Source organism: Ranitomeya variabilis, chromosome 2 (genome assembly GCF_051348905.1).
Source record: "Ranitomeya variabilis isolate aRanVar5 chromosome 2, aRanVar5.hap1, whole genome shotgun sequence".
NCBI lineage: Eukaryota > Metazoa > Chordata > Amphibia > Anura > Dendrobatidae > Ranitomeya > Ranitomeya variabilis.
Window position 1 is genome coordinate 232,082,218 of NC_135233.1, and position 13,064 is coordinate 232,095,281.

At 46.5% G+C, this 13,064-nt stretch overlaps 1 protein-coding gene across 1 annotated transcript in view; it reads left to right on the plus strand.

Moving 5' to 3' along the window:
* LOC143805121 (uncharacterized) overlaps positions 1-13,064 on the plus strand; it is a 191,323-nt gene that overhangs the window by 564 nt on the left and 177,695 nt on the right. The window lies entirely within an intron of this gene.

Genomic DNA, 13,064 nt, shown 5'->3' on the forward strand with positions numbered 1-13,064 from the left:
ATTGAGGTCCGCTTACTAGATAGCAGGAAGACAGAAAGGGCACTTTCATGGTCAGCTGAAAACCCTATCAAAACACCATCCTGAAATTACTTTAAGACTCTAGTATTAACTCATAACATCAGAGTGGCAATTTCAGATCACAAGAGCTTTCCAGACACAGAAACGAAACTACAGCTGTGAACTGGAACAAAATGCAAAAACAAACAAGGACTAAAGTCCAACTTAGCTGGGAGTTGTCTAGCAGCAGGAACATGCACAGAAAGGCTTCTGATTACAATGTTGACCGGCATGGAAGTGACAGAGGAGCAAGGCTAAATAGCGACTCCCACATCCTGATGGAAACAGGTGAACAGAGAGGATGATGCACACCAGTTCAATTCCACCAGTGGCCACAGGGGGAGCCCAAAATCCAATTTCACAACAGTACCCCCCCCTCAAGGAGGGGGCACCGAACCCTCACCAGAACCACCAGGGCGATCAGGATGAGCCCTATGAAAGGCACGGACCAAATCGGAGGCATGAACATCAGAGGCAGTCACCCAAGAATTATCCTCCTGACCGTATCCCTTCCATTTGACCAGATACTGGAGTTTCCGTCTGGAAACACGGGAGTCCAAGATTTTTTCCACAACGTACTCCAACTCGCCCTCAACCAACACCGGAGCAGGAGGCTCAACGGAAGGCACAACCGGTACCTCATACCTGCGCAATAATGACCGATGAAAAACATTATGAATAGAAAAAGATGCAGGGAGGTCCAAACGGAAGGACACAGGGTTAAGAATCTCCAATATCTTGTACGGGCCGATGAACCGAGGCTTAAACTTGGGAGAAGAAACCCTCATAGGGACAAAACGAGAAGACAACCACACCAAGTCCCCAACACAAAGCCGAGGACCAACCCGACGCCGGCGGTTGGCAAAAAGCTGAGTCTTCTCCTGGGACAACTTCAAATTGTCCACTACCTGCCCCCAAATCTGATGCAACCTCTCCACCACAGCATCCACTCCAGGACAATCCGAAGATTCCACCTGACCAGAAGAAAATCGAGGATGAAACCCCGAATTACAGAAAAAGGGAGACACCAAGGTGGCAGAGCTGGCCCGATTATTGAGGGCAAACTCCGCTAAAGGCAAAAAAGCAACCCAATCATCCTGATCTGCAGACACAAAACACCTCAAATATGTCTCCAAGGTCTGATTAGTCCGCTCGGTCTGGCCATTAGTCTGAGGATGGAAAGCAGACGAGAAAGACAAATCTATGCCCATCCTAGCACAGAATGCTCGCCAAAACCTAGACACGAATTGGGTACCTCTGTCAGAAACGATATTCTCCGGAATACCATGCAAATGGACCACATTTTGAAAAAACAGAGGAACCAACTCGGAAGAAGAAGGCAACTTAGGCAGGGGAACCAAATGGACCATCTTAGAGAAACGATCACACACCACCCAGATGACAGACATCTTCTGAGAAACAGGAAGATCCGAAATAAAATCCATCGAGATGTGCGTCCAGGGCCTCTTCGGGATAGGCAAGGGCAACAACAATCCACTAGCCCGAGAACAACAAGGCTTGGCCCGAGCGCAAACGTCACAAGACTGCACGAAGCCTCGCACATCTCGAGACAGGGAAGGCCACCAGAAGGACCTTGCCACCAAATCCCTGGTACCAAAGATTCCAGGATGACCTGCCAACGCAGAAGAATGAACCTCAGAAATGACTTTACTGGTCCAATCATCAGGAACAAACAGTCTACCAGGTGGGCAATGATCAGGTCTATCCGCCTGAAACTCCTGCAAGGCCCGCCGCAGGTCTGGAGAAACGGCAGACAATATCACTCCATCCTTAAGGATACCTGTAGGTTCAGAATTACCAGGGGAGTCAGGCTCAAAACTCCTAGAAAGGGCATCCGCCTTAACATTCTTAGAACCCGGCAGGTAGGACACCACAAAATTAAACCGAGAGAAAAACAACGACCAGCGCGCCTGTCTAGGATTCAGGCGTCTGGCGGACTCAAGATAAATTAGATTTTTGTGGTCAGTCAATACCACCACCTGATGTCTAGCCCCCTCAAGCCAATGACGCCACTCCTCAAAAGCCCACTTCATGGCCAAAAGCTCCCGATTCCCAACATCATAATTCTGCTCGGCGGGCGAAAATTTACGCGAGAAAAAAGCACAAGGTCTCATCACGGAGCAATCGGAACTTCTCTGCGACAAAACCGCCCCAGCTCCGATTTCAGAAGCGTCGACCTCAACCTGAAAAGGAAGAGCAACATCAGGCTGACGCAACACAGGGGCGGAAGAAAAGCGGCGCTTAAGCTCCCGAAAGGCCTCCACAGCAGCAGGGGACCAATCAGCAACATCAGCACCCTTCTTAGTCAAATCAGTCAATGGCTTAACAACATCAGAAAAACCAGCAATAAATCGACGATAAAAGTTAGCAAAGCCCAAAAATTTCTGAAGACTCTTAAGAGAAGAGGGTTGCGTCCAATCACAAATAGCCTGAACCTTGACAGGATCCATCTCGATGGAAGAGGGGGAAAAAATATATCCCAAAAAGGAAATCTTTTGAACCCCAAAAACGCACTTAGAACCCTTCACACACAAGGAATTAGACCGCAAAACCTGAAAAACCCTCCTGACCTGCTGGACATGAGAGTCCCAGTCATCCGAAAAAATCAAAATATCATCCAGATACACAATCATAAATTTATCCAAATAATCACGGAAAATGTCATGCATAAAGGACTGAAAGACTGAAGGGGCATTTGAAAGACCAAAAGGCATCACCAAATACTCAAAGTGGCCCTCGGGCGTATTAAATGCGGTTTTCCACTCATCCCCCTGCTTAATTCGCACCAAATTATACGCCCCACGGAGATCTATCTTAGAGAACCACTTGGCCCCCTTTATGCGAGCAAACAAATCAGTCAGCAGTGGCAACGGATATTGATATTTAACCGTGATTTTATTCAAAAGCCGATAATCAATGCACGGCCTCAAAGAGCCATCTTTCTTAGCCACAAAGAAAAAACCGGCTCCTAAGGGAGATGACGAAGGACGAATATGTCCCTTTTCCAAGGACTCCTTTATATATTCTCGCATAGCAGCATGCTCAGGCACAGACAGATTAAATAAACGACCCTTAGGGTATTTACTACCCGGAATCAAATCTATGGCACAATCGCACTCCCGGTGCGGAGGTAATGAACCAAGCTTAGGTTCTTCAAAAACGTCACGATATTCAGACAAGAATTCAGGAATCTCAGAGGGAATAGATGATGAAATGGAAACCACAGGTACGTCCCCATGCGTCCCCTTACATCCCCAGCTTAACACAGACATAGCTTTCCAGTCAAGGACTGGGTTATGAGATTGCAGCCATGGCAATCCAAGCACCAACACATCATGTAGGTTATACAGCACAAGAAAGCGAATAATCTCCTGGTGATCCGGATTAATCCGCATCGTTACTTGTGTCCAGTATTGTGGTTTATTGCTAGCCAATGGGGTGGAGTCAATCCCCTTCAGGGGTATAGGAGTTTCAAGAGGCTCCAAATCATACCCACAGCGTTTGGCAAAGGACCAATCCATAAGACTCAAAGCGGCGCCAGAGTCGACATAGGCATCCGCGGTAATAGATGATAAAGAACAAATCAGGGTCACAGAAAGAATAAACTTAGACTGTAAAGTGCCAATTGAAACAGACTTATCAAGCTTCTTAGTACGCTTAGAGCATGCTGATATAACATGAGTTGAATCACCGCAATAGAAGCACAACCCATTTTTTCGTCTAAAATTCTGCCGTTCACTTCTGGACAGAATTCTATCACATTGCATATTCTCTGGCGTCTTCTCAGTAGACACCGCCAAATGGTGCACAGGTTTGCGCTCCCGCAGACGCCTATCGATCTGGATAGCCATTGTCATGGACTCATTCAGACCCGCAGGCACAGGGAACCCCACCATAACATCCTTAATGGCATCAGAGAGACCCTCTCTGAAATTCGCCGCCAGGGCGCACTCATTCCACTGAGTAAGCACAGCCCATTTACGGAATTTCTGGCAGTATATTTCAGCTTCGTCTTGCCCCTGAGATAGGGACATCAAGGCCTTTTCCGCCTGAAGTTCTAACTGAGGTTCCTCATAAAGCAACCCCAAGGCCAGAAAAAACGCATCCACATTGAGCAACGCAGGATCCCCTGGAGCCAATGCAAAAGCCCAATCCTGAGGGTCGCCCCGGAGCAAGGAAATCACAATCCTGACCTGCTGAGCAGGATCTCCAGCAGAGCGAGATTTCAGGGACAAAAACAACTTGCAATTATTTTTGAAATTTTGAAAGCAAGATCTATTCCCCGAGAAAAATTCAGGCAAAGGAATTCTAGGTTCAGATATAGGAACATGAACAACAAAATCTTGTAAATTTTGAACTTTCGTGGTGAGATTATTCAAACCTGCAGCTAAACTCTGAATATCCATTTTAAACAGGTGAACACAGAGCCATTCCAGGATTAGAAGGAGAGAGAGAGAGAAAGGCTGCAATATAGGCAGACTTGCAAGAGATTCAATTACAAGCACACTCAGAACTGAGAAAAAAAAAAAAAAAAAAATCTTCAGCAGACTTCTCTTTTCTCTCCTTTCTCTGTCAATTAATTTAACCCTTTTTTGGCCGGTCAAACTGTTATGGTTCTCAATGGCAAGAGAACATAGCCCAGCAAACATAAGAACTAGCTCTTGGAAGGATGGAAACTAAACTGACCATGAACTAAACCTGCCGCACAACTAACAGTAGCCGGGTAGCGTAGCCTGCGTTTTATCCCTAGACGCCCAGCGCCGGCCGGAGGACTAACTAATCCTGGCAGAGGAAAATATAGTCCTGGCTCACCTCTAGAGAAATTTCCCCGAAAGGCAGACAGAGGCCCCCACAAATATTGGCGGTGATTTTAGATGAAATGACAAACGTAGTATGAAAATAGGTTTAGCAAAATTGAGGTCCGCTTACTAGATAGCAGGAAGACAGAAAGGGCACTTTCATGGTCAGCTGAAAACCCTATCAAAACACCATCCTGAAATTACTTTAAGACTCTAGTATTAACTCATAACATCAGAGTGGCAATTTCAGATCACAAGAGCTTTCCAGACACAGAAACGAAACTACAGCTGTGAACTGGAACAAAATGCAAAAACAAACAAGGACTAAAGTCCAACTTAGCTGGGAGTTGTCTAGCAGCAGGAACATGCACAGAAAGGCTTCTGATTACAATGTTGACCGGCATGGAAGTGACAGAGGAGCAAGGCTAAATAGCGACTCCCACATCCTGATGGAAACAGGTGAACAGAGAGGATGATGCACACCAGTTCAATTCCACCAGTGGCCACAGGGGGAGCCCAAAATCCAATTTCACAACGGCTGACTGTTATCTTGAATCTTCTTTTCTTTCCATGCGTATTTCTTTACTTTTTTCTTCTGGAATCCTTTTGAATGTTGACTTTCCTATTCATGCCATTTCTCAGCATCTTTTTTCTTTCTCTTCCTTATGTTTAATTGAGCAAACTTTAATGACTTTATTTAATTTTTAGGTTTCACAACGGGAGGATGATCTTATTGAGAATGACCTCCTCATCTCCCTGGTCCAGGAGTGAGCCCCGTTGTGGGACACCCGGGATCCACTGCACTCAAACAATGTCACGATCCGGCGCTTATGGAATGAGGTGGCCAAAGAGATGTGAGATGGCTGGGACAACGCCCCGACACGGGTCCGAAATGCATTTGGTAAGTATTGCACTGCAGTGTGAAGCAGCAGAGACCTTGGCCGTGCTCACTCGACTGTGTGTGATTAAAGAAACTCTCAGGAGTTTCTGTCATCACACACAGTTGTGTGAGCATGGCCAAAAGTCCTTTTTCTGACCACAATTTTTTTTTTTTAACAGTGGCCAAAGTCAAAACATGTTGGCGTTCGATGAAGGAACGCTTCAACAAGGACCTGCGTCAAGAGAGCCGTGTTCCCAGTGGTTCAGGAGCAAGGATCTGAAGATACAAATACCATCGAGTTCTGGCATTTTTAAGACCGGTCCTTGCCCAGAGAACATAAGCATTTATCACGTGCATTAGGTTGTATTGTATTGCCATAATCTGTATTTTTATATTCCACAGGATTTTGCGTCTGGTTAATATTTGGTATTAATTTTCTTTTTCCTTTTTTCACAGCACATACAGCACTACTGTTGGCCCAGGTTCTGGAGCGGTCCTTCATCTGACAGCCACGGATCCGTCCCAGCCATCCAGCAGCGCAGCAGCAAGTGGGCCTTCCACACTAACTGGAGACCAGGGAGCTGGTCCATCAGGTCTTCCCCTTTCGCAGTCCTCTTCCACTGCCCCTTTTTTTTTGGGCTCCTCCCAGCAGCGGCAGAGGGCTTCGGACAGGTCACTCATGCCCGAGTTTTTGCACTTGAGCTCGGTTTTACACGAAGCAATCAAGGCTTTGGGTGACCGAATGGATGTTTCACATAGCCTCTTGAATGCACATATCCAGGAGGTCAGCAAAAGCCTTGACCAAGTGAAAGCTGATCTCCAGAGGCCAGCACATCATTTTTTTAACCAAATTGAGCAGGGCATGTTGGAACACCTTACTCCTGATCTCCAGCTGAGTGTCATGCAGGCCAGCAATGCTGCTTACGTGCAGGCTATGCAGCAGAGTCGGTATTTCCAGCAGACAGTGTCAGCATATCCACCTGTGCCTTCACTGTCACGATTGTCCTCAATGCCGACCTCTGCTGCATACCACTGCACAGCCGCCTCAATTCCTTCCACAGCCGGACACCACTACAGCACCACCACCATGCCGAGTGCAGTTGGACATCCCACCGCCACCACCATAACAACCGCTGCTCCTGCTTGGACCTCCTCCACTGACACCATGATGCAGCAGGACCCTGGCATGGCCTTCCGTACTGCCACCACCACGATGCAGCAGGACCCTGGCATGGCCTTCCGTACCGCCACCACCACGATGCAGCAGGACCCTGGCATGGCCTTCCGTACTGCCACCACCACGATGCAGCAATACCCTGGCATGGCCTTCCGCTCTACAAGCGCTATGGACTCTGGCATGGCCTTCCGCTCTACGAGCGCTATGGACTCTGGCATGGCTGCACACTCTACGAGCACTATGGACTCTGGCATGGCTGCACGTTCTATGAGCACTATGGACTCTGGCATGGCTGCACGCTCTACGAGCGCTATGGACTCTGGAATGGCTGCACACTCTACGAGCACTATGGACTCTGGCATGGCTGCACGATCTACAAGCACAATGGACTCTAACACAGTGCAGCCGGACCCTGACAGGTCACCCACCACCACGCCATGCCATATGAGCCCACCAAGCCCTCCCACAACCAGGCAAACCAAAAAAAAACCACAAACAAAACAGAGGACTCTTAGCATTCCTCCCCCTTCACCTCCCAATGTGTCTGTAATGTTAGGTTTGTCTCACCCTTCCAGTGCGTCTCAAGCCTCTCATGTGTCAAGCCCCATCCCCGAACTACCAGACCCCAGTAGTTTCATTGCCCCTTCTCCTGCCACCTCTGCGTCGTCCACGGTTAGCCAGGCCTCAGTGCCTCACACTCCACGTTTACATCACTCTACCCCAAGCCGGCGCAGTTAAATAAAGTTTTTTGGTTGTTAAAAAATAAATACAATTTGATTTGCCCAAATTAGGTTTGGTTTATTGTGTCTTACCGTGCGCCAACTAAGAAACTTCGCCACACACTTACTTTTTGGGCCACATCATATCTCCAGTAGTTATAGAAAAAAAAGACTGCAGCTTTGTGTGTTTTTAGTATACAGATATGAGGTGGGCCAAAAAATATTAGATGTATTATCTCCATAATCTCTTCTTTCTGCTTAGTCTGTGACTAGTGTGGCAGTCTGAAGAGAAAATGGTGGAAATACAGTGCAGACCTCTACTGAACAGGTCAGGTGTCAAAAAACTAATTAGTTAGGACACCTGACCTGGTGAGTGGAGAACTGCCTTGTATAACCACCATTTTCTCTTCTTTATACATAATCTATTACACACAAATTGAGGGGACAATGGTTGTCACACACTGCATATCTATGCTCACCTGCACAGGTGTCAGAAGTAGTGAATTCATGAAGCTGTTATATGTGCATCATGAATTCATTATTTCTGACACCTGACTTGATGAGTATAGATCTCTTTAGTGTGACAGTCATTGTCTCTTCAGTCTGTGTCCAATGGATACAGCAGAACAGAATCAGGACGCAATGACGTCAACAAGCTTACCAATAAAGCAACATGGCTGCCATTACTAGCAGTATGTGGCCAGTGTTTTATATCAGTATTTGTAAGCCAAAACAAGGAGTGGAACAATTAGAAGTAAATTATTATATTAATATAATAACTAGCACCTCTGCCTTTATCACCCACTCCTGGTTTTGGATTACAAATACTGTTATTAAAGACAGACCAAATACTGCTGTTCTGGCTGGTTTGATAATGCGGATGTGCTTTCCATCCACCGCTCCAAACAGTTGGGGAAATCACACACACTCCAGAATTTTTCCGCAATTTCAAGCCACATGTCCAAGGTGGGTAGGGGTATGAACTCATCCCGGAGTACATTCCACAAAGCCCGGCAGGTGTCCGCAACTATTCCGGACAGGGTGGATATTCCAAGCCGGTATTGGAAGTGGAGGGATGATAAACTCTCTCCGGTTGCCAGAAATCTGTAAGAAAAAGAAACCCCCCAAAAATTACAAACTATTCTATTTATGGTGTGGTTACGCTAAAGTAAGAAAGATACTAAAAACATACATGTCAGAAAACACAAAATTTGGACTGTAATTAGAGTAGATTATACTAGGGTGTCTGAGGGGACATGTTCCCACTGAATCACAGTGCTCCTATGGAAAGTCCCACCTGACCCCCAGTTACTGCCAGCCTGAATGGTGGGGGGTTTATTGGTTGCCGTCCATGTGATTGGGGGTGGGGGTTTTGGCAGTTGGTAAAGTTAATTAAAAACTGTTCAATAAGAGTAGACCTTCAATAATGACATTTGGATTGTTGGGCACTTTGCTTTCTTTTTTGTTTTCCGTCTGGTGGGGTTTGGGGAGGTCCTTCTGTGGGATTAGGAGATGTTATCCTTTCACTATTGAATCCAATAAGGAAACAATACGGCAATCTCTTGTGTTTTAATTTCAGCTCTGTCCCCTGCTGGTGACATCTGGGGAATGGGAAGACTATAGTGTGATGACATCAGTGGAAGGAAATCCCTGACACCACAGCAATGACCACAGAAAGAAAAGTACACAATCTTCCAGCAAATCATTAACCCCATCATGGTGGGGGCCCGACAGAGACCAGAAAATACAATATTAGGTGCTCTCTCAATCTCTTAAATGTGCCCCCTAACACTCAACATAGCAGCACTCCTCCATCAACCCTTAACCCCCCTCCCATGCTTCTCTGTCGGTCCCCCCTCCTGGGCTCCTTGTCTGAATCTCCGCCCCACTCCCAGGCTCCTCAGTCAGCCATTTCACCCCCAGGCTCCTCTGTCAGCCATTCCACCCCCTCCCGGGCTCCACCGTCGGCCCTTTCACCCCCGGGCTCCTCCATCGGCCCTTCCGCCCCCTCCCGGGCTCCACTGTCTGAACCTTCGCCCCCTTCCCGGGCTCCTCCATCGGCCCTACCCGTTCCCACTGGGCCCCTGAACGGGCTCCTCTGGTGGCTCCTCTCCTGGTCTTGGATGAGCTGGGATCTTCTGGGACTTGCTGATAATTATCCCAATGAAGAACACTATAGTAGTCTACTCTTCTTCCTGAAGTGACTGATAAGAGCATAGAAAAATATTTAGAACTAGATGGTAGCCCGATTCTAACGCATCGGATATTCTAGAATATGTATGTAGTTTATTTATGAAGATTTTAGAATAATACATTGAATACACAGGATTCGGCCGGCCACGACCAATTAGCGAAGCGTGGTTCAAATCCCGCGCCAATTCGCGGCCAGACTGCACCTGTCGCTGATTGTTCGCGGCCGGCCATGTAGTATATAACAGCCCACATAGTATATTGCACAGCCACGTAGTATATTTCACAGCCACGTAGTATATTTCACAGCCACGTAGTATATTGCACAGCCACATAGTATATAGCACAGCCCACGGAGTATATAGCACAGTCAAATAGTATTTAGCACAGCCCAAGGAGTGTATAAAAGCCCACATAGCATATAACACAGGCCACGTAGTGTATAACACAGGCCACGTAGTGTATAACACAGCCCACGTAGTGTATAACACATGTCACCTATCTTATCCATGTTTTTTTCCTTTTTTTTTCTGTGCTATGTTGTGCATAAATATGTGATTCTTCAGAATTTCTTTTAGTCTTTGCCTGATGAAGAGACCTGTGTAGTCTCGAAAGCTTGCAATTTACCATCTTTTCAGTTAGCCATTAAAAGGTATCAACCACTGAGGACTCGCAATTCTAAATATTTTTCTATCTACTGGCTAACACGGTACCAAGATATATATCTTTCCTGTGATAAGAGCATAGTAGCTTGTATTAAAAGCACAGCACATACAGGCATGATAGAGATTTGCTCTAGCACCCCTTTACTAAAATCCCTTGTTCCCATTTTTCTCGGTTTCCCCTCCAATCCTCTGCTCTGTTCCCTGTCCGCAGACTTGCTTTCTATAATTAGTTGCTGTGTGGGCAGCATTGGAGGATGATGGGATTCAGGAGCTCAGTGCTGACCCGACATATATAGGATATGTCTGATGTGTGTACTACACTCCGAGTCCCTCATTATGCTGGTTTTTGTTCTGGGTGGGGGGGGGGTGCTTTATCCAATGTCGCTCCAGTGACAGGATCAAAATCTTTAATGTCTGACACACAGGTTCTATGTGTGGCTGAGGTTTTGGCATCTGTATGTAGTCTACACTGTTGCAAACATGCGAGAAATCCGTCTGATCCTTTCCTGTAAAGCGCTGCGGAATATGTTAGCGCTATATAAAAATAAAGATTATTTATTCCTTTCCATATCGGCTGGAGGCATTGCCTTGTGGTACATTCAGGCCTTCCTGTGATTGACTAAAGGGGTGTAAAACGGGCGACAGACCTGAACATAGAGGCCGACCCTCACATGTGGGACCAGTGTGGACCACCCCACCATTCACTCCAATATAAAGCAATGAGCTCCCTCTAGTGGCGGCTGCAGGAACAACGACTTGTATCATTTACTTCCATGTGAAGTGAATCTGGATTTGGATCTTTGTGTCAGAAAAAACAAACTGAGCTAATCTCTGCTGGTGACATGGTGCCCATCTGCCAGGAAGAAAAGAAAGTATTCTCTTCCTCTAAATATAGTTGTAGCACTCACTTACACCATTCTTCCAGCAGGGGGCAGTCTCTCATTACTTGTACACATTATTATCAGCTGGTCAGAGATGTGCAGAGGAGCTAAAAATCCATACTCCCAAAGTTTCTAGAGATTGCAGATATGTCCTGCCTCAGTCATAGCATTTTTAAAGGTTTCTTTTCTTACCATGTTTATGTAATGAATGAATAATAAGCATTAAAATAATTAAAAAAAGCCATAATTGGGGAGATGACGATGATCTCCGTGTGATGCTACTGATGTTCGCCGGCAGAGTTCGCCGGCAGAGGTCACTACTTTAGGTCGTCGTCAGCTTCTTTGCTGGTAACTGCCTGACACTTGCCGAGGACATCACAGGCGCATTCCTTGTCGGATTTCATCACCACATAAATATTTCATCGGAGTAAGACAGATCTCAGGTTCAGTAGGGAGACCGCTCGGTTGCTAAGCTCTCGCCATCCCATTCGCCATGCTGGAAAGTGCACATTATCACCATAGCGCCATTTTATCTGCATGGGAGCAGCGGCGTCAGGGAAAGTTTGGATTCTCCGGGGAGAGGAAAGTGTCCTGTTACTGGGAATAGAATGACCAAAATAAGACGAGAAAAGGGAATGAACTATGTATAAGAGAGAGTCGCCTAAAAAAGTACATCCTAATCCATCCGCTTCTGGGAAAGATGAGTGACCAGCAATATGGCTGCTGTTCCTGGGAAAGCTGGGTGAGCATCTGTGTAACAAGTGAATAGCATTTTGTATCAACTTGATAGGGCCAGTGTAGTAATAAGGACGTGAGGAGTGCATGATCACAGACTGATACAGGGGGAAGGAGGGTTCCCAGCAGCACAGAGTATTTAATATTCTATTGGTGAAATGTTTATTGCGGAGTCTAGTGTCTCCGCTAGAGAATTTGATATGCTGCGGTCCTGAAAGACGCACCCCATGTCAGTGTCCGCTAGTGATTTGCAGGTGCACCTACACTCATAGTGGGCATAGGATTTCTAGAAATCCCATCCTCTATTCTGTAACATCTGGCCGCTGAGAGTTTGATGCTGTGTGAATACGCAGCGTCAAAACTGCATCAATTCCTGAACGTGGGCACTTATCCGGGCACAGACTGAAAGTGGAAGAAAGGTTTCAGCAGCACAGAGTATTTCAGGAGTGATCTTCTGGGGAAGGATGGGGCGGTCGGCTCATGTCATTGTTATGGAGGTCAGTTCTACATGTGGTAGGGACAATGTCAGGACGAAGAAAGAAATGGAGACACATAGGAAGTTGTAAAATAATAGTGGAAGATCCCGGATCTCCAAGCAACACAGAAGCACAGAGTATTTCAGGGGAGAAGTGCACTGCTCTTTTAGGTAGAGGGTGATGACAGGCTGCATGCTACAGGGAAATAGAGACACATGGGAGGCCACAGACTCAGCACGGAAGGAACGAGTGTAGTGACATTTTCCAGATTACACCTTTTTATACCTCACTTGTTAATTAAAGTGTATTGAAACTGACCACAGCAGCACAGAGTATTTCAGTTGTGTTCATTTTAAGCTCAGACATGATCACATTAACGGAGAGAAGAGGGGAGTTGAAGGCTAGTGAGGGTATACAGACTGGAAGTGGCAAGAGCTGCACAGAGTATTTCAGAGGAGCAGTGA